Raw genomic sequence first — 16,804 nt, forward strand, 5'->3', positions numbered from 1 at the left:
CAGCTGCATCTCGAGACGATCGCGGTAAATATCGCTTCGTGCAAGCGTCAGCGTAGCGTCAGTCGAGCAAAGTCGAGACAAGTCAAGGTGGGAGATGCTACACAGTTAATTAAACGGTACGCGACGCGGACAAACGCTTTTCCAAGTGTCCCATATCACGCACCGAAGAGCGCACCTCTCTCCGCACAGCAGAGTGGCGCAGTGGAAGCGTGCTGGGCCCATAACCCAGAGGTCCGTGGATCGAAACCACGCTCTGCTAAACTTATTCTTTTTCTTGGGTGCTTCGAGCTCGATCATTAATCTTGGGGTGCGCTGATTCAGCGTCGACAGCAAACCCTGTGAGTTGTGAAACGACGACGTCGTGTGCAGAATACGAGAAACACTTCCTAAGGCGCAGACTTTCTTACGATTTTTTGGCAATTGCATTCCTTGATCACAACGGTAATGCTTTTTCGGGCCACACGTGCAACCTTCGCGATATAAAAATCGCATCTGCCCGGCGGGGAATCGAACCCCGGTCTCCCGCGTGACAGGCGGGGATACTAACCACTATACTACCGAGGAACACGCAGTCGTTGACTACAGTGCACGCACATTTATGGTCTCTCAGGTACGTGATACATCTCAAATCTAGCGTCCCGATGCTTCCATAGTCAGCTGCTACGAAATAAAAGTATGCCCCAGGTGAGGCTCGAACTCACAACCCCGGCATTGCTCACGGCTACTGCCTTATAAGTACCGTGCGCTAACCAATTGCGCCACTGGGGCTACAGCAGAGTGCTTAAAGTTAGCGGTATTCACTTTGATGCCAACCTGTTGTGGCTACACACCCGTCATACGACCGTCACCTGCGGCCATACTACGACTTTAGCACCTGTCTACGAATGCTTCACACGATTCTTGTTTTATATGCTACACTTACAAGCATGTCAACCGCTTGTCATCACCGAAAAAATGCAAAAAAACATGCGCTTTGCATGCCGTTACCTGTCCAACAGCGACGGCAGATGTGTGGCAAGCTCTAAGCTGTGCAGGCGCTCCGTGGCCGAGCAGCAGGAGGAGAGATGCCTTCCTTGGTGGCAGCTCCCTGCAGAGTGCGGAAGACCAGAGTGGCCGCGCCGCCGTTGTCAGTGGATGACATGCAATTGCCGAGCCAAGGAGAACACGTTGCTTTGCGATGTGCAACCGCCTCGTAGGATAAAACGCGAACAGTGGCCCTGTGGCGCAACGGATAACGCGTCTGACTACGGATCAGAAGATTCCAGGTTCGAATCCTGGCAGGGTCGGCATTTTGTTAGTTGCGGGCGCCTAGCTAGGCAGTGCATTCGAATGTCTCCACCTTCGTGGAGTGCAATGTTAATCCTGAGCATCTCGCAGCTGCATCTCGAGACGATCGCGGTAAATATCGCTTCGTGCAAGCGTCAGCGTAGCGTCAGTCGAGCAAAGTCGAGACAAGTCAAGGTGGGAGATGCTACACAGTTAATTAAACGGTACGCGACGCGGACAAACGCTTTTCCAAGTGTCCCATATCACGCACCGAAGAGCGCACCTCTCTCCGCACAGCAGAGTGGCGCAGTGGAAGCGTGCTGGGCCCATAACCCAGAGGTCCGTGGATCGAAACCACGCTCTGCTAAACTTATTCTTTTTCTTGGGTGCTTCGAGCTCGATCATTAATCTTGGGGTGCGCTGATTCAGCGTCGACAGCAAACCCTGTGAGTTGTGAAACGACGACGTCGTGTGCAGAATACGAGAAACACTTCCTAAGGCGCAGACTTTCTTACGATTTTTTGGCAATTGCATTCCTTGATCACAACGGTAATGCTTTTTCGGGCCACACGTGCAACCTTCGCGATATAAAAATCGCATCTGCCCGGCGGGGAATCGAACCCCGGTCTCCCGCGTGACAGGCGGGGATACTAACCACTATACTACCGAGGAACACGCAGTCGTTGACTACAGTGCACGCACATTTATGGTCTCTCAGGTACGTGATACATCTCAAATCTAGCGTCCCGATGCTTCCATAGTCAGCTGCTACGAAATAAAAGTATGCCCCAGGTGAGGCTCGAACTCACAACCCCGGCATTGCTCACGGCTACTGCCTTATAAGTACCGTGCGCTAACCAATTGCGCCACTGGGGCTACAGCAGAGTGCTTACAGTTAGCGGTATTCACTTTGATGCCAACCTGTTGTGGCTACACACCCGTCATACGACCGTCACCTGCGGCCATACTACGACTTTAGCACCTGTCTACGAATGCTTCACACGATTCTTGTTTTATATGCTACACTTACAAGCATGTCAACCGCTTGTCATCACCGAAAAAATGCAAAAAAACATGCGCTTTGCATGCCGTTACCTGTCCAACAGCGACGGCAGATGTGTGGCAAGCTCTAAGCTGTGCAGGCGCTCCGTGGCCGAGCAGCAGGAGGAGAGATGCCTTCCTTGGTGGCAGCTCCCTGCAGAGTGCGGAAGACCAGAGTGGCCGCGCCGCCGTTGTCAGTGGATGACATGCAATTGCCGAGCCAAGGAGAACACGTTGCTTTGCGATGTGCAACCGCCTCGTAGGATAAAACGCGAACAGTGGCCCTGTGGCGCAACGGATAACGCGTCTGACTACGGATCAGAAGATTCCAGGTTCGAATCCTGGCAGGGTCGGCATTTTGTTAGTTGCGGGCGCCTAGCTAGGCAGTGCATTCGAATGTCTCCACCTTCGTGGAGTGCAATGTTAATCCTGAGCATCTCGCAGCTGCATCTCGAGACGATCGCGGTAAATATCGCTTCGTGCAAGCGTCAGCGTAGCGTCAGTCGAGCAAAGTCGAGACAAGTCAAGGTGGGAGATGCTACACAGTTAATTAAACGGTACGCGACGCGGACAAACGCTTTTCCAAGTGTCCCATATCACGCACCGAAGAGCGCACCTCTCTCCGCACAGCAGAGTGGCGCAGTGGAAGCGTGCTGGGCCCATAACCCAGAGGTCCGTGGATCGAAACCACGCTCTGCTAAACTTATTCTTTTTCTTGGGTGCTTCGAGCTCGATCATTAATCTTGGGGTGCGCTGATTCAGCGTCGACAGCAAACCCTGTGAGTTGTGAAACGACGACGTCGTGTGCAGAATACGAGAAACACTTCCTAAGGCGCAGACTTTCTTACGATTTTTTGGCAATTGCATTCCTTGATCACAACGGTAATGCTTTTTCGGGCCACACGTGCAACCTTCGCGATATAAAAATCGCATCTGCCCGGCGGGGAATCGAACCCCGGTCTCCCGCGTGACAGGCGGGGATACTAACCACTATACTACCGAGGAACACGCAGTCGTTGACTACAGTGCACGCACATTTATGGTCTCTCAGGTACGTGATACATCTCAAATCTAGCGTCCCGATGCTTCCATAGTCAGCTGCTACGAAATAAAAGTATGCCCCAGGTGAGGCTCGAACTCACAACCCCGGCATTGCTCACGGCTACTGCCTTATAAGTACCGTGCGCTAACCAATTGCGCCACTGGGGCTACAGCAGAGTGCTTACAGTTAGCGGTATTCACTTTGATGCCAACCTGTTGTGGCTACACACCCGTCATACGACCGTCACCTGCGGCCATACTACGACTTTAGCACCTGTCTACGAATGCTTCACACGATTCTTGTTTTATATGCTACACTTACAAGCATGTCAACCGCTTGTCATCACCGAAAAAATGCAAAAAAACATGCGCTTTGCATGCCGTTACCTGTCCAACAGCGACGGCAGATGTGTGGCAAGCTCTAAGCTGTGCAGGCGCTCCGTGGCCGAGCAGCAGGAGGAGAGATGCTTTCCTTGGTGGCAGCTCCCTGCAGAGTGCGGAAGACCAGAGTGGCCGCGCCGCCGTTGTCAGTGGATGACATGCAATTGCCGAGCCAAGGAGAACACGTTGCTTTGCGATGTGCACCCGCCTCGTAGGATAAAACGCGAACAGTGGCCCTGTGGCGCAACGGATAACGCGTCTGACTACGGATCAGAAGATTCCAGGTTCGAATCCTGGCAGGGTCGGCATTTTGTTAGTTGCGGGCGCGTAGCTAGGCAGTGCATTCGAATGTCTCCACCTTCGTGGAGTGCAATGTTAATCCTGAGCATCTCGCAGCTGCATCTCGAGACGATCGCGGTAAATATCGCTTCGTGCAAGCGTCAGCGTAGCGTCAGTCGAGCAAAGTCGAGACAAGTCAAGGTGGGAGATGCTACACAGTTAATTAAACGGTACGCGACGCGGACAAACGCTTTTCCAAGTGTCCCATATCACGCACCGAAGAGCGCACCTCTCTCCGCACAGCAGAGTGGCGCAGTGGAAGCGTGCTGGGCCCATAACCCAGAGGTCCGTGGATCGAAACCACGCTCTGCTAAACTTATTCTTTTTCTTGGGTGCTTCGAGCTCGATCATTAATCTTGGGGTGCGCTGATTCAGCGTCGACAGCAAACCCTGTGAGTTGTGAAACGACGACGTCGTGTGCAGAATACGAGAAACACTTCCTAAGGCGCAGACTTTCTTACGATTTTTTGGCAATTGCATTCCTTGATCACAACGGTAATGCTTTTTCGGGCCACACGTGCAACCTTCGCGATATAAAAATCGCATCTGCCCGGCGGGGAATCGAACCCCGGTCTCCCGCGTGACAGGCGGGGATACTAACCACTATACTACCGAGGAACACGCAGTCGTTGACTACAGTGCACGCACATTTATGGTCTCTCAGGTACGTGATACATCTCAAATCTAGCGTCCCGATGCTTCCATAGTCAGCTGCTACGAAATAAAAGTATGCCCCAGGTGAGGCTCGAACTCACAACCCCGGCATTGCTCACGGCTACTGCCTTATAAGTACCGTGCGCTAACCAATTGCGCCACTGGGGCTACAGCAGAGTGCTTACAGTTAGCGGTATTCACTTTGATGCCAACCTGTTGTGGCTACACACCCGTCATACGACCGTCACCTGCGGCCATACTACGACTTTAGCACCTGTCTACGAATGCTTCACACGATTCTTGTTTTATATGCTACACTTACAAGCATGTCAACCGCTTGTCATCACCGAAAAAATGCAAAAAAACATGCGCTTTGCATGCCGTTACCTGTCCAACAGCGACGGCAGATGTGTGGCAAGCTCTAAGCTGTGCAGGCGCTCCGTGGCCGAGCAGCAGGAGGAGAGATGCTTTCCTTGGTGGCAGCTCCCTGCAGAGTGCGGAAGACCAGAGTGGCCGCGCCGCCGTTGTCAGTGGATGACATGCAATTGCCGAGCCAAGGAGAACACGTTGCTTTGCGATGTGCACCCGCCTCGTAGGATAAAACGCGAACAGTGGCCCTGTGGCGCAACGGATAACGCGTCTGACTACGGATCAGAAGATTCCAGGTTCGAATCCTGGCAGGGTCGGCATTTTGTTAGTTGCGGGCGCCTAGCTAGGCAGTGCATTCGAATGTCTCCACCTTCGTGGAGTGCAATGTTAATCCTGAGCATCTCGCAGCTGCATCTCGAGACGATCGCGGTAAATATCGCTTCGTGCAAGCGTCAGCGTAGCGTCAGTCGAGCAAAGTCGAGACAAGTCAAGGTGGGAGATGCTACACAGTTAATTAAACGGTACGCGACGCGGACAAACGCTTTTCCAAGTGTCCCATATCACGCACCGAAGAGCGCACCTCTCTCCGCACAGCAGAGTGGCGCAGTGGAAGCGTGCTGGGCCCATAACCCAGAGGTCCGTGGATCGAAACCACGCTCTGCTAAACTTATTCTTTTTCTTGGGTGCTTCGAGCTCGATCATTAATCTTGGGGTGCGCTGATTCAGCGTCGACAGCAAACCCTGTGAGTTGTGAAACGACGACGTCGTGTGCAGAATACGAGAAACACTTCCTAAGGCGCAGACTTTCTTACGATTTTTTGGCAATTGCATTCCTTGATCACAACGGTAATGCTTTTTCGGGCCACACGTGCAACCTTCGCGATATAAAAATCGCATCTGCCCGGCGGGGAATCGAACCCCGGTCTCCCGCGTGACAGGCGGGGATACTAACCACTATACTACCGAGGAACACGCAGTCGTTGACTACAGTGCACGCACATTTATGGTCTCTCAGGTACGTGATACATCTCAAATCTAGCGTCCCGATGCTTCCATAGTCAGCTGCTACGAAATAAAAGTATGCCCCAGGTGAGGCTCGAACTCACAACCCCGGCATTGCTCACGGCTACTGCCTTATAAGTACCGTGCGCTAACCAATTGCGCCACTGGGGCTACAGCAGAGTGCTTACAGTTAGCGGTATTCACTTTGATGCCAACCTGTTGTGGCTACACACCCGTCATACGACCGTCACCTGCGGCCATACTACGACTTTAGCACCTGTCTACGAATGCTTCACACGATTCTTGTTTTATATGCTACACTTACAAGCATGTCAACCGCTTGTCATCACCGAAAAAATGCAAAAAAACATGCGCTTTGCATGCCGTTACCTGTCCAACAGCGACGGCAGATGTGTGGCAAGCTCTAAGCTGTGCAGGCGCTCCGTGGCCGAGCAGCAGGAGGAGAGATGCTTTCCTTGGTGGCAGCTCCCTGCAGAGTGCGGAAGACCAGAGTGGCCGCGCCGCCGTTGTCAGTGGATGACATGCAATTGCCGAGCCAAGGAGAACACGTTGCTTTGCGATGTGCACCCGCCTCGTAGGATAAAACGCGAACAGTGGCCCTGTGGCGCAACGGATAACGCGTCTGACTACGGATCAGAAGATTCCAGGTTCGAATCCTGGCAGGGTCGGCATTTTGTTAGTTGCGGGCGCGTAGCTAGGCAGTGCATTCGAATGTCTCCACCTTCGTGGAGTGCAATGTTAATCCTGAGCATCTCGCAGCTGCATCTCGAGACGATCGCGGTAAATATCGCTTCGTGCAAGCGTCAGCGTAGCGTCAGTCGAGCAAAGTCGAGACAAGTCAAGGTGGGAGATGCTACACAGTTAATTAAACGGTACGCGACGCGGACAAACGCTTTTCCAAGTGTCCCATATCACGCACCGAAGAGCGCACCTCTCTCCGCACAGCAGAGTGGCGCAGTGGAAGCGTGCTGGGCCCATAACCCAGAGGTCCGTGGATCGAAACCACGCTCTGCTAAACTTATTCTTTTTCTTGGGTGCTTCGAGCTCGATCATTAATCTTGGGGTGCGCTGATTCAGCGTCGACAGCAAACCCTGTGAGTTGTGAAACGACGACGTCGTGTGCAGAATACGAGAAACACTTCCTAAGGCGCAGACTTTCTTACGATTTTTTGGCAATTGCATTCCTTGATCACAACGGTAATGCTTTTTCGGGCCACACGTGCAACCTTCGCGATATAAAAATCGCATCTGCCCGGCGGGGAATCGAACCCCGGTCTCCCGCGTGACAGGCGGGGATACTAACCACTATACTACCGAGGAACACGCAGTCGTTGACTACAGTGCACGCACATTTATGGTCTCTCAGGTACGTGATACATCTCAAATCTAGCGTCCCGATGCTTCCATAGTCAGCTGCTACGAAATAAAAGTATGCCCCAGGTGAGGCTCGAACTCACAACCCCGGCATTGCTCACGGCTACTGCCTTATAAGTACCGTGCGCTAACCAATTGCGCCACTGGGGCTACAGCAGAGTGCTTACAGTTAGCGGTATTCACTTTGATGCCAACCTGTTGTGGCTACACACCCGTCATACGACCGTCACCTGCGGCCATACTACGACTTTAGCACCTGTCTACGAATGCTTCACACGATTCTTGTTTTATATGCTACACTTACAAGCATGTCAACCGCTTGTCATCACCGAAAAAATGCAAAAAAACATGCGCTTTGCATGCCGTTACCTGTCCAACAGCGACGGCAGATGTGTGGCAAGCTCTAAGCTGTGCAGGCGCTCCGTGGCCGAGCAGCAGGAGGAGAGATGCTTTCCTTGGTGGCAGCTCCCTGCAGAGTGCGGAAGACCAGAGTGGCCGCGCCGCCGTTGTCAGTGGATGACATGCAATTGCCGAGCCAAGGAGAACACGTTGCTTTGCGATGTGCACCCGCCTCGTAGGATAAAACGCGAACAGTGGCCCTGTGGCGCAACGGATAACGCGTCTGACTACGGATCAGAAGATTCCAGGTTCGAATCCTGGCAGGGTCGGCATTTTGTTAGTTGCGGGCGCCTAGCTAGGCAGTGCATTCGAATGTCTCCACCTTCGTGGAGTGCAATGTTAATCCTGAGCATCTCGCAGCTGCATCTCGAGACGATCGCGGTAAATATCGCTTCGTGCAAGCGTCAGCGTAGCGTCAGTCGAGCAAAGTCGAGACAAGTCAAGGTGGGAGATGCTACACAGTTAATTAAACGGTACGCGACGCGGACAAACGCTTTTCCAAGTGTCCCATATCACGCACCGAAGAGCGCACCTCTCTCCGCACAGCAGAGTGGCGCAGTGGAAGCGTGCTGGGCCCATAACCCAGAGGTCCGTGGATCGAAACCACGCTCTGCTAAACTTATTCTTTTTCTTGGGTGCTTCGAGCTCGATCATTAATCTTGGGGTGCGCTGATTCAGCGTCGACAGCAAACCCTGTGAGTTGTGAAACGACGACGTCGTGTGCAGAATACGAGAAACACTTCCTAAGGCGCAGACTTTCTTACGATTTTTTGGCAATTGCATTCCTTGATCACAACGGTAATGCTTTTTCGGGCCACACGTGCAACCTTCGCGATATAAAAATCGCATCTGCCCGGCGGGGAATCGAACCCCGGTCTCCCGCGTGACAGGCGGGGATACTAACCACTATACTACCGAGGAACACGCAGTCGTTGACTACAGTGCACGCACATTTATGGTCTCTCAGGTACGTGATACATCTCAAATCTAGCGTCCCGATGCTTCCATAGTCAGCTGCTACGAAATAAAAGTATGCCCCAGGTGAGGCTCGAACTCACAACCCCGGCATTGCTCACGGCTACTGCCTTATAAGTACCGTGCGCTAACCAATTGCGCCACTGGGGCTACAGCAGAGTGCTTACAGTTAGCGGTATTCACTTTGATGCCAACCTGTTGTGGCTACACACCCGTCATACGACCGTCACCTGCGGCCATACTACGACTTTAGCACCTGTCTACGAATGCTTCACACGATTCTTGTTTTATATGCTACACTTACAAGCATGTCAACCGCTTGTCATCACCGAAAAAATGCAAAAAAACATGCGCTTTGCATGCCGTTACCTGTCCAACAGCGACGGCAGATGTGTGGCAAGCTCTAAGCTGTGCAGGCGCTCCGTGGCCGAGCAGCAGGAGGAGAGATGCCTTCCTTGGTGGCAGCTCCCTGCAGAGTGCGGAAGACCAGAGTGGCCGCGCCGCCGTTGTCAGTGGATGACATGCAATTGCCGAGCCAAGGAGAACACGTTGCTTTGCGATGTGCAACCGCCTCGTAGGATAAAACGCGAACAGTGGCCCTGTGGCGCAACGGATAACGCGTCTGACTACGGATCAGAAGATTCCAGGTTCGAATCCTGGCAGGGTCGGCATTTTGTTAGTTGCGGGCGCCTAGCTAGGCAGTGCATTCGAATGTCTCCACCTTCGTGGAGTGCAATGTTAATCCTGAGCATCTCGCAGCTGCATCTCGAGACGATCGCGGTAAATATCGCTTCGTGCAAGCGTCAGCGTAGCGTCAGTCGAGCAAAGTCGAGACAAGTCAAGGTGGGAGATGCTACACAGTTAATTAAACGGTACGCGACGCGGACAAACGCTTTTCCAAGTGTCCCATATCACGCACCGAAGAGCGCACCTCTCTCCGCACAGCAGAGTGGCGCAGTGGAAGCGTGCTGGGCCCATAACCCAGAGGTCCGTGGATCGAAACCACGCTCTGCTAAACTTATTCTTTTTCTTGGGTGCTTCGAGCTCGATCATTAATCTTGGGGTGCGCTGATTCAGCGTCGACAGCAAACCCTGTGAGTTGTGAAACGACGACGTCGTGTGCAGAATACGAGAAACACTTCCTAAGGCGCAGACTTTCTTACGATTTTTTGGCAATTGCATTCCTTGATCACAACGGTAATGCTTTTTCGGGCCACACGTGCAACCTTCGCGATATAAAAATCGCATCTGCCCGGCGGGGAATCGAACCCCGGTCTCCCGCGTGACAGGCGGGGATACTAACCACTATACTACCGAGGAACACGCAGTCGTTGACTACAGTGCACGCACATTTATGGTCTCTCAGGTACGTGATACATCTCAAATCTAGCGTCCCGATGCTTCCATAGTCAGCTGCTACGAAATAAAAGTATGCCCCAGGTGAGGCTCGAACTCACAACCCCGGCATTGCTCACGGCTACTGCCTTATAAGTACCGTGCGCTAACCAATTGCGCCACTGGGGCTACAGCAGAGTGCTTACAGTTAGCGGTATTCACTTTGATGCCAACCTGTTGTGGCTACACACCCGTCATACGACCGTCACCTGCGGCCATACTACGACTTTAGCACCTGTCTACGAATGCTTCACACGATTCTTGTTTTATATGCTACACTTACAAGCATGTCAACCGCTTGTCATCACCGAAAAAATGCAAAAAAACATGCGCTTTGCATGCCGTTACCTGTCCAACAGCGACGGCAGATGTGTGGCAAGCTCTAAGCTGTGCAGGCGCTCCGTGGCCGAGCAGCAGGAGGAGAGATGCTTTCCTTGGTGGCAGCTCCCTGCAGAGTGCGGAAGACCAGAGTGGCCGCGCCGCCGTTGTCAGTGGATGACATGCAATTGCCGAGCCAAGGAGAACACGTTGCTTTGCGATGTGCACCCGCCTCGTAGGATAAAACGCGAACAGTGGCCCTGTGGCGCAACGGATAACGCGTCTGACTACGGATCAGAAGATTCCAGGTTCGAATCCTGGCAGGGTCGGCATTTTGTTAGTTGCGGGCGCGTAGCTAGGCAGTGCATTCGAATGTCTCCACCTTCGTGGAGTGCAATGTTAATCCTGAGCATCTCGCAGCTGCATCTCGAGACGATCGCGGTAAATATCGCTTCGTGCAAGCGTCAGCGTAGCGTCAGTCGAGCAAAGTCGAGACAAGTCAAGGTGGGAGATGCTACACAGTTAATTAAACGGTACGCGACGCGGACAAACGCTTTTCCAAGTGTCCCATATCACGCACCGAAGAGCGCACCTCTCTCCGCACAGCAGAGTGGCGCAGTGGAAGCGTGCTGGGCCCATAACCCAGAGGTCCGTGGATCGAAACCACGCTCTGCTAAACTTATTCTTTTTCTTGGGTGCTTCGAGCTCGATCATTAATCTTGGGGTGCGCTGATTCAGCGTCGACAGCAAACCCTGTGAGTTGTGAAACGACGACGTCGTGTGCAGAATACGAGAAACACTTCCTAAGGCGCAGACTTTCTTACGATTTTTTGGCAATTGCATTCCTTGATCACAACGGTAATGCTTTTTCGGGCCACACGTGCAACCTTCGCGATATAAAAATCGCATCTGCCCGGCGGGGAATCGAACCCCGGTCTCCCGCGTGACAGGCGGGGATACTAACCACTATACTACCGAGGAACACGCAGTCGTTGACTACAGTGCACGCACATTTATGGTCTCTCAGGTACGTGATACATCTCAAATCTAGCGTCCCGATGCTTCCATAGTCAGCTGCTACGAAATAAAAGTATGCCCCAGGTGAGGCTCGAACTCACAACCCCGGCATTGCTCACGGCTACTGCCTTATAAGTACCGTGCGCTAACCAATTGCGCCACTGGGGCTACAGCAGAGTGCTTACAGTTAGCGGTATTCACTTTGATGCCAACCTGTTGTGGCTACACACCCGTCATACGACCGTCACCTGCGGCCATACTACGACTTTAGCACCTGTCTACGAATGCTTCACACGATTCTTGTTTTATATGCTACACTTACAAGCATGTCAACCGCTTGTCATCACCGAAAAAATGCAAAAAAACATGCGCTTTGCATGCCGTTACCTGTCCAACAGCGACGGCAGATGTGTGGCAAGCTCTAAGCTGTGCAGGCGCTCCGTGGCCGAGCAGCAGGAGGAGAGATGCCTTCCTTGGTGGCAGCTCCCTGCAGAGTGCGGAAGACCAGAGTGGCCGCGCCGCCGTTGTCAGTGGATGACATGCAATTGCCGAGCCAAGGAGAACACGTTGCTTTGCGATGTGCACCCGCCTCGTAGGATAAAACGCGAACAGTGGCCCTGTGGCGCAACGGATAACGCGTCTGACTACGGATCAGAAGATTCCAGGTTCGAATCCTGGCAGGGTCGGCATTTTGTTAGTTGCGGGCGCGTAGCTAGGCAGTGCATTCGAATGTCTCCACCTTCGTGGAGTGCAATGTTAATCCTGAGCATCTCGCAGCTGCATCTCGAGACGATCGCGGTAAATATCGCTTCGTGCAAGCGTCAGCGTAGCGTCAGTCGAGCAAAGTCGAGACAAGTCAAGGTGGGAGATGCTACACAGTTAATTAAACGGTACGCGACGCGGACAAACGCTTTTCCAAGTGTCCCATATCACGCACCGAAGAGCGCACCTCTCTCCGCACAGCAGAGTGGCGCAGTGGAAGCGTGCTGGGCCCATAACCCAGAGGTCCGTGGATCGAAACCACGCTCTGCTAAACTTATTCTTTTTCTTGGGTGCTTCGAGCTCGATCATTAATCTTGGGGTGCGCTGATTCAGCGTCGACAGCAAACCCTGTGAGTTGTGAAACGACGACGTCGTGTGCAGAATACGAGAAACACTTCCTAAGGCGCAGACTTTCTTACGATTTTTTGGCAATTGCATTCCTTGATCACAACGGTAATGCTTTTTCGGGCCACACGTGCAACCTTCGCGATATAAAAATCGCATCTGCCCGGCGGGGAATCGAACCCCGGTCTCCCGCGTGACAGGCGGGGATACTAACCACTATACTACCGAGGAACACGCAGTCGTTGACTACAGTGCACGCACATTTATGGTCTCTCAGGTACGTGATACATCTCAAATCTAGCGTCCCGATGCTTCCATAGTCAGCTGCTACGAAATAAAAGTATGCCCCAGGTGAGGCTCGAACTCACAACCCCGGCATTGCTCACGGCTACTGCCTTATAAGTACCGTGCGCTAACCAATTGCGCCACTGGGGCTACAGCAGAGTGCTTACAGTTAGCGGTATTCACTTTGATGCCAACCTGTTGTGGCTACACACCCGTCATACGACCGTCACCTGCGGCCATACTACGACTTTAGCACCTGTCTACGAATGCTTCACACGATTCTTGTTTTATATGCTACACTTACAAGCATGTCAACCGCTTGTCATCACCGAAAAAATGCAAAAAAACATGCGCTTTGCATGCCGTTACCTGTCCAACAGCGACGGCAGATGTGTGGCAAGCTCTAAGCTGTGCAGGCGCTCCGTGGCCGAGCAGCAGGAGGAGAGATGCCTTCCTTGGTGGCAGCTCCCTGCAGAGTGCGGAAGACCAGAGTGGCCGCGCCGCCGTTGTCAGTGGATGACATGCAATTGCCGAGCCAAGGAGAACACGTTGCTTTGCGATGTGCAACCGCCTCGTAGGATAAAACGCGAACAGTGGCCCTGTGGCGCAACGGATAACGCGTCTGACTACGGATCAGAAGATTCCAGGTTCGAATCCTGGCAGGGTCGGCATTTTGTTAGTTGCGGGCGCCTAGCTAGGCAGTGCATTCGAATGTCTCCACCTTCGTGGAGTGCAATGTTAATCCTGAGCATCTCGCAGCTGCATCTCGAGACGATCGCGGTAAATATCGCTTCGTGCAAGCGTCAGCGTAGCGTCAGTCGAGCAAAGTCGAGACAAGTCAAGGTGGGAGATGCTACACAGTTAATTAAACGGTACGCGACGCGGACAAACGCTTTTCCAAGTGTCCCATATCACGCACCGAAGAGCGCACCTCTCTCCGCACAGCAGAGTGGCGCAGTGGAAGCGTGCTGGGCCCATAACCCAGAGGTCCGTGGATCGAAACCACGCTCTGCTAAACTTATTCTTTTTCTTGGGTGCTTCGAGCTCGATCATTAATCTTGGGGTGCGCTGATTCAGCGTCGACAGCAAACCCTGTGAGTTGTGAAACGACGACGTCGTGTGCAGAATACGAGAAACACTTCCTAAGGCGCAGACTTTCTTACGATTTTTTGGCAATTGCATTCCTTGATCACAACGGTAATGCTTTTTCGGGCCACACGTGCAACCTTCGCGATATAAAAATCGCATCTGCCCGGCGGGGAATCGAACCCCGGTCTCCCGCGTGACAGGCGGGGATACTAACCACTATACTACCGAGGAACACGCAGTCGTTGACTACAGTGCACGCACATTTATGGTCTCTCAGGTACGTGATACATCTCAAATCTAGCGTCCCGATGCTTCCATAGTCAGCTGCTACGAAATAAAAGTATGCCCCAGGTGAGGCTCGAACTCACAACCCCGGCATTGCTCACGGCTACTGCCTTATAAGTACCGTGCGCTAACCAATTGCGCCACTGGGGCTACAGCAGAGTGCTTACAGTTAGCGGTATTCACTTTGATGCCAACCTGTTGTGGCTACACACCCGTCATACGACCGTCACCTGCGGCCATACTACGACTTTAGCACCTGTCTACGAATGCTTCACACGATTCTTGTTTTATATGCTACACTTACAAGCATGTCAACCGCTTGTCATCACCGAAAAAATGCAAAAAAACATGCGCTTTGCATGCCGTTACCTGTCCAACAGCGACGGCAGATGTGTGGCAAGCTCTAAGCTGTGCAGGCGCTCCGTGGCCGAGCAGCAGGAGGAGAGATGCTTTCCTTGGTGGCAGCTCCCTGCAGAGTGCGGAAGACCAGAGTGGCCGCGCCGCCGTTGTCAGTGGATGACATGCAATTGCCGAGCCAAGGAGAACACGTTGCTTTGCGATGTGCACCCGCCTCGTAGGATAAAACGCGAACAGTGGCCCTGTGGCGCAACGGATAACGCGTCTGACTACGGATCAGAAGATTCCAGGTTCGAATCCTGGCAGGGTCGGCATTTTGTTAGTTGCGGGCGCGTAGCTAGGCAGTGCATTCGAATGTCTCCACCTTCGTGGAGTGCAATGTTAATCCTGAGCATCTCGCAGCTGCATCTCGAGACGATCGCGGTAAATATCGCTTCGTGCAAGCGTCAGCGTAGCGTCAGTCGAGCAAAGTCGAGACAAGTCAAGGTGGGAGATGCTACACAGTTAATTAAACGGTACGCGACGCGGACAAACGCTTTTCCAAGTGTCCCATATCACGCACCGAAGAGCGCACCTCTCTCCGCACAGCAGAGTGGCGCAGTGGAAGCGTGCTGGGCCCATAACCCAGAGGTCCGTGGATCGAAACCACGCTCTGCTAAACTTATTCTTTTTCTTGGGTGCTTCGAGCTCGATCATTAATCTTGGGGTGCGCTGATTCAGCGTCGACAGCAAACCCTGTGAGTTGTGAAACGACGACGTCGTGTGCAGAATACGAGAAACACTTCCTAAGGCGCAGACTTTCTTACGATGTTTTGGCAATTGCATTCCTTGATCACAACGGTAATGCTTTTTCGGGCCACACGTGCAACCTTCGCGATATAAAAATCGCATCTGCCCGGCGGGGAATCGAACCCCGGTCTCCCGCGTGACAGGCGGGGATACTAACCACTATACTACCGAGGAACACGCAGTCGTTGACTACAGTGCACGCACATTTATGGTCTCTCAGGTACGTGATACATCTCAAATCTAGCGTCCCGATGCTTCCATAGTCAGCTGCTACGAAATAAAAGTATGCCCCAGGTGAGGCTCGAACTCACAACCCCGGCATTGCTCACGGCTACTGCCTTATAAGTACCGTGCGCTAACCAATTGCGCCACTGGGGCTACAGCAGAGTGCTTACAGTTAGCGGTATTCACTTTGATGCCAACCTGTTGTGGCTACACACCCGTCATACGACCGTCACCTGCGGCCATACTACGACTTTAGCACCTGTCTACGAATGCTTCACACGATTCTTGTTTTATATGCTACACTTACAAGCATGTCAACCGCTTGTCATCACCGAAAAAATGCAAAAAAACATGCGCTTTGCATGCCGTTACCTGTCCAACAGCGACGGCAGATGTGTGGCAAGCTCTAAGCTGTGCAGGCGCTCCGTGGCCGAGCAGCAGGAGGAGAGATGCTTTCCTTGGTGGCAGCTCCCTGCAGAGTGCGGAAGACCAGAGTGGCCGCGCCGCCGTTGTCAGTGGATGACATGCAATTGCCGAGCCAAGGAGAACACGTTGCTTTGCGATGTGCACCCGCCTCGTAGGATAAAACGCGAACAGTGGCCCTGTGGCGCAACGGATAACGCGTCTGACTACGGATCAGAAGATTCCAGGTTCGAATCCTGGCAGGGTCGGCATTTTGTTAGTTGCGGGCGCGTAGCTAGGCAGTGCATTCGAATGTCTCCACCTTCGTGGAGTGCAATGTTAATCCTGAGCATCTCGCAGCTGCATCTCGAGACGATCGCGGTAAATATCGCTTCGTGCAAGCGTCAGCGTAGCGTCAGTCGAGCAAAGTCGAGACAAGTCAAGGTGGGAGATGCTACACAGTTAATTAAACGGTACGCGACGCGGACAAACGCTTTTCCAAGTGTCCCATATCACGCACCGAAGAGCGCACCTCTCTCCGCACAGCAGAGTGGCGCAGTGGAAGCGTGCTGGGCCCATAACCCAGAGGTCCGTGGATCGAAACCACGCTCTGCTAAACTTATTCTTTTTCTTGGGTGCTTCGAGCTCGATCATTAATCTTGGGGTGCGCTGA

The 16,804-nt window shown here is 52.9% G+C and overlaps 49 non-coding genes across 49 annotated transcripts; 25 read left to right on the forward strand and 24 right to left on the reverse strand.

Moving 5' to 3' along the window:
* The first annotated feature begins 187 nt into the window (after nt 1-187).
* Nucleotides 188-259, forward strand: Trnam-cau. Its single transcript has one exon. It is a non-coding gene; the product is annotated as a tRNA-Met (tRNA).
* Nucleotides 260-492: 233 nt separating this feature from the next.
* Nucleotides 493-564, reverse strand: Trnad-guc. The gene has a single exon. It is a non-coding gene; the product is annotated as a tRNA-Asp (tRNA).
* A 112-nt stretch (nt 565-676) lies between these two features.
* Nucleotides 677-768, reverse strand: Trnai-uau. The gene is given in 2 exon segments: nt 677-712; nt 731-768. It is a non-coding gene; the product is annotated as a tRNA-Ile (tRNA).
* A 445-nt stretch (nt 769-1,213) lies between these two features.
* Nucleotides 1,214-1,286, forward strand: Trnar-acg. Its single transcript has one exon. It is a non-coding gene; the product is annotated as a tRNA-Arg (tRNA).
* A 275-nt stretch (nt 1,287-1,561) lies between these two features.
* Nucleotides 1,562-1,633, forward strand: Trnam-cau. Its single transcript has one exon. It is a non-coding gene; the product is annotated as a tRNA-Met (tRNA).
* Nucleotides 1,634-1,866: 233 nt separating this feature from the next.
* Trnad-guc lies at nt 1,867-1,938 on the reverse strand. The gene has a single exon. It is a non-coding gene; the product is annotated as a tRNA-Asp (tRNA).
* Nucleotides 1,939-2,050: 112 nt separating this feature from the next.
* On the reverse strand, nt 2,051-2,142 carry Trnai-uau. Its single transcript is given in 2 exon segments — nt 2,051-2,086; nt 2,105-2,142. It is a non-coding gene; the product is annotated as a tRNA-Ile (tRNA).
* Nucleotides 2,143-2,587: 445 nt separating this feature from the next.
* Trnar-acg lies at nt 2,588-2,660 on the forward strand. Its single transcript has one exon. It is a non-coding gene; the product is annotated as a tRNA-Arg (tRNA).
* Nucleotides 2,661-2,935: 275 nt separating this feature from the next.
* Trnam-cau lies at nt 2,936-3,007 on the forward strand. The gene has a single exon. It is a non-coding gene; the product is annotated as a tRNA-Met (tRNA).
* Nucleotides 3,008-3,240: 233 nt separating this feature from the next.
* On the reverse strand, nt 3,241-3,312 carry Trnad-guc. The gene has a single exon. It is a non-coding gene; the product is annotated as a tRNA-Asp (tRNA).
* Nucleotides 3,313-3,424: 112 nt separating this feature from the next.
* On the reverse strand, nt 3,425-3,516 carry Trnai-uau. Its single transcript is given in 2 exon segments — nt 3,425-3,460; nt 3,479-3,516. It is a non-coding gene; the product is annotated as a tRNA-Ile (tRNA).
* A 445-nt stretch (nt 3,517-3,961) lies between these two features.
* Trnar-acg lies at nt 3,962-4,034 on the forward strand. Its single transcript has one exon. It is a non-coding gene; the product is annotated as a tRNA-Arg (tRNA).
* A 275-nt stretch (nt 4,035-4,309) lies between these two features.
* Trnam-cau lies at nt 4,310-4,381 on the forward strand. Its single transcript has one exon. It is a non-coding gene; the product is annotated as a tRNA-Met (tRNA).
* A 233-nt stretch (nt 4,382-4,614) lies between these two features.
* Nucleotides 4,615-4,686, reverse strand: Trnad-guc. The gene has a single exon. It is a non-coding gene; the product is annotated as a tRNA-Asp (tRNA).
* Nucleotides 4,687-4,798: 112 nt separating this feature from the next.
* On the reverse strand, nt 4,799-4,890 carry Trnai-uau. Its single transcript is given in 2 exon segments — nt 4,799-4,834; nt 4,853-4,890. It is a non-coding gene; the product is annotated as a tRNA-Ile (tRNA).
* Nucleotides 4,891-5,335: 445 nt separating this feature from the next.
* Trnar-acg lies at nt 5,336-5,408 on the forward strand. Its single transcript has one exon. It is a non-coding gene; the product is annotated as a tRNA-Arg (tRNA).
* A 275-nt stretch (nt 5,409-5,683) lies between these two features.
* On the forward strand, nt 5,684-5,755 carry Trnam-cau. Its single transcript has one exon. It is a non-coding gene; the product is annotated as a tRNA-Met (tRNA).
* A 233-nt stretch (nt 5,756-5,988) lies between these two features.
* On the reverse strand, nt 5,989-6,060 carry Trnad-guc. The gene has a single exon. It is a non-coding gene; the product is annotated as a tRNA-Asp (tRNA).
* Nucleotides 6,061-6,172: 112 nt separating this feature from the next.
* On the reverse strand, nt 6,173-6,264 carry Trnai-uau. Its single transcript is given in 2 exon segments — nt 6,173-6,208; nt 6,227-6,264. It is a non-coding gene; the product is annotated as a tRNA-Ile (tRNA).
* Nucleotides 6,265-6,709: 445 nt separating this feature from the next.
* On the forward strand, nt 6,710-6,782 carry Trnar-acg. The gene has a single exon. It is a non-coding gene; the product is annotated as a tRNA-Arg (tRNA).
* Nucleotides 6,783-7,057: 275 nt separating this feature from the next.
* Trnam-cau lies at nt 7,058-7,129 on the forward strand. Its single transcript has one exon. It is a non-coding gene; the product is annotated as a tRNA-Met (tRNA).
* Nucleotides 7,130-7,362: 233 nt separating this feature from the next.
* Trnad-guc lies at nt 7,363-7,434 on the reverse strand. The gene has a single exon. It is a non-coding gene; the product is annotated as a tRNA-Asp (tRNA).
* Nucleotides 7,435-7,546: 112 nt separating this feature from the next.
* Nucleotides 7,547-7,638, reverse strand: Trnai-uau. Its single transcript is given in 2 exon segments — nt 7,547-7,582; nt 7,601-7,638. It is a non-coding gene; the product is annotated as a tRNA-Ile (tRNA).
* A 445-nt stretch (nt 7,639-8,083) lies between these two features.
* Nucleotides 8,084-8,156, forward strand: Trnar-acg. The gene has a single exon. It is a non-coding gene; the product is annotated as a tRNA-Arg (tRNA).
* Nucleotides 8,157-8,431: 275 nt separating this feature from the next.
* Trnam-cau lies at nt 8,432-8,503 on the forward strand. Its single transcript has one exon. It is a non-coding gene; the product is annotated as a tRNA-Met (tRNA).
* A 233-nt stretch (nt 8,504-8,736) lies between these two features.
* Trnad-guc lies at nt 8,737-8,808 on the reverse strand. The gene has a single exon. It is a non-coding gene; the product is annotated as a tRNA-Asp (tRNA).
* Nucleotides 8,809-8,920: 112 nt separating this feature from the next.
* On the reverse strand, nt 8,921-9,012 carry Trnai-uau. Its single transcript is given in 2 exon segments — nt 8,921-8,956; nt 8,975-9,012. It is a non-coding gene; the product is annotated as a tRNA-Ile (tRNA).
* A 445-nt stretch (nt 9,013-9,457) lies between these two features.
* Nucleotides 9,458-9,530, forward strand: Trnar-acg. The gene has a single exon. It is a non-coding gene; the product is annotated as a tRNA-Arg (tRNA).
* A 275-nt stretch (nt 9,531-9,805) lies between these two features.
* On the forward strand, nt 9,806-9,877 carry Trnam-cau. The gene has a single exon. It is a non-coding gene; the product is annotated as a tRNA-Met (tRNA).
* A 233-nt stretch (nt 9,878-10,110) lies between these two features.
* Nucleotides 10,111-10,182, reverse strand: Trnad-guc. The gene has a single exon. It is a non-coding gene; the product is annotated as a tRNA-Asp (tRNA).
* A 112-nt stretch (nt 10,183-10,294) lies between these two features.
* On the reverse strand, nt 10,295-10,386 carry Trnai-uau. Its single transcript is given in 2 exon segments — nt 10,295-10,330; nt 10,349-10,386. It is a non-coding gene; the product is annotated as a tRNA-Ile (tRNA).
* A 445-nt stretch (nt 10,387-10,831) lies between these two features.
* On the forward strand, nt 10,832-10,904 carry Trnar-acg. The gene has a single exon. It is a non-coding gene; the product is annotated as a tRNA-Arg (tRNA).
* Nucleotides 10,905-11,179: 275 nt separating this feature from the next.
* Nucleotides 11,180-11,251, forward strand: Trnam-cau. Its single transcript has one exon. It is a non-coding gene; the product is annotated as a tRNA-Met (tRNA).
* Nucleotides 11,252-11,484: 233 nt separating this feature from the next.
* Trnad-guc lies at nt 11,485-11,556 on the reverse strand. Its single transcript has one exon. It is a non-coding gene; the product is annotated as a tRNA-Asp (tRNA).
* Nucleotides 11,557-11,668: 112 nt separating this feature from the next.
* Trnai-uau lies at nt 11,669-11,760 on the reverse strand. Its single transcript is given in 2 exon segments — nt 11,669-11,704; nt 11,723-11,760. It is a non-coding gene; the product is annotated as a tRNA-Ile (tRNA).
* Nucleotides 11,761-12,205: 445 nt separating this feature from the next.
* On the forward strand, nt 12,206-12,278 carry Trnar-acg. Its single transcript has one exon. It is a non-coding gene; the product is annotated as a tRNA-Arg (tRNA).
* A 275-nt stretch (nt 12,279-12,553) lies between these two features.
* Trnam-cau lies at nt 12,554-12,625 on the forward strand. Its single transcript has one exon. It is a non-coding gene; the product is annotated as a tRNA-Met (tRNA).
* A 233-nt stretch (nt 12,626-12,858) lies between these two features.
* On the reverse strand, nt 12,859-12,930 carry Trnad-guc. The gene has a single exon. It is a non-coding gene; the product is annotated as a tRNA-Asp (tRNA).
* A 112-nt stretch (nt 12,931-13,042) lies between these two features.
* On the reverse strand, nt 13,043-13,134 carry Trnai-uau. Its single transcript is given in 2 exon segments — nt 13,043-13,078; nt 13,097-13,134. It is a non-coding gene; the product is annotated as a tRNA-Ile (tRNA).
* Nucleotides 13,135-13,579: 445 nt separating this feature from the next.
* Nucleotides 13,580-13,652, forward strand: Trnar-acg. Its single transcript has one exon. It is a non-coding gene; the product is annotated as a tRNA-Arg (tRNA).
* Nucleotides 13,653-13,927: 275 nt separating this feature from the next.
* On the forward strand, nt 13,928-13,999 carry Trnam-cau. Its single transcript has one exon. It is a non-coding gene; the product is annotated as a tRNA-Met (tRNA).
* A 233-nt stretch (nt 14,000-14,232) lies between these two features.
* On the reverse strand, nt 14,233-14,304 carry Trnad-guc. The gene has a single exon. It is a non-coding gene; the product is annotated as a tRNA-Asp (tRNA).
* A 112-nt stretch (nt 14,305-14,416) lies between these two features.
* Trnai-uau lies at nt 14,417-14,508 on the reverse strand. Its single transcript is given in 2 exon segments — nt 14,417-14,452; nt 14,471-14,508. It is a non-coding gene; the product is annotated as a tRNA-Ile (tRNA).
* Nucleotides 14,509-14,953: 445 nt separating this feature from the next.
* Nucleotides 14,954-15,026, forward strand: Trnar-acg. Its single transcript has one exon. It is a non-coding gene; the product is annotated as a tRNA-Arg (tRNA).
* A 275-nt stretch (nt 15,027-15,301) lies between these two features.
* Nucleotides 15,302-15,373, forward strand: Trnam-cau. The gene has a single exon. It is a non-coding gene; the product is annotated as a tRNA-Met (tRNA).
* A 233-nt stretch (nt 15,374-15,606) lies between these two features.
* On the reverse strand, nt 15,607-15,678 carry Trnad-guc. Its single transcript has one exon. It is a non-coding gene; the product is annotated as a tRNA-Asp (tRNA).
* Nucleotides 15,679-15,790: 112 nt separating this feature from the next.
* Nucleotides 15,791-15,882, reverse strand: Trnai-uau. The gene is given in 2 exon segments: nt 15,791-15,826; nt 15,845-15,882. It is a non-coding gene; the product is annotated as a tRNA-Ile (tRNA).
* A 445-nt stretch (nt 15,883-16,327) lies between these two features.
* On the forward strand, nt 16,328-16,400 carry Trnar-acg. The gene has a single exon. It is a non-coding gene; the product is annotated as a tRNA-Arg (tRNA).
* A 275-nt stretch (nt 16,401-16,675) lies between these two features.
* Trnam-cau lies at nt 16,676-16,747 on the forward strand. The gene has a single exon. It is a non-coding gene; the product is annotated as a tRNA-Met (tRNA).
* The last annotated feature ends 57 nt before the right edge of the window (nt 16,748-16,804 follow it).

The sequence above is a fragment of the Schistocerca americana genome, chromosome 8 (assembly GCF_021461395.2).
Source record: "Schistocerca americana isolate TAMUIC-IGC-003095 chromosome 8, iqSchAmer2.1, whole genome shotgun sequence".
NCBI lineage: Eukaryota > Metazoa > Arthropoda > Insecta > Orthoptera > Acrididae > Schistocerca > Schistocerca americana.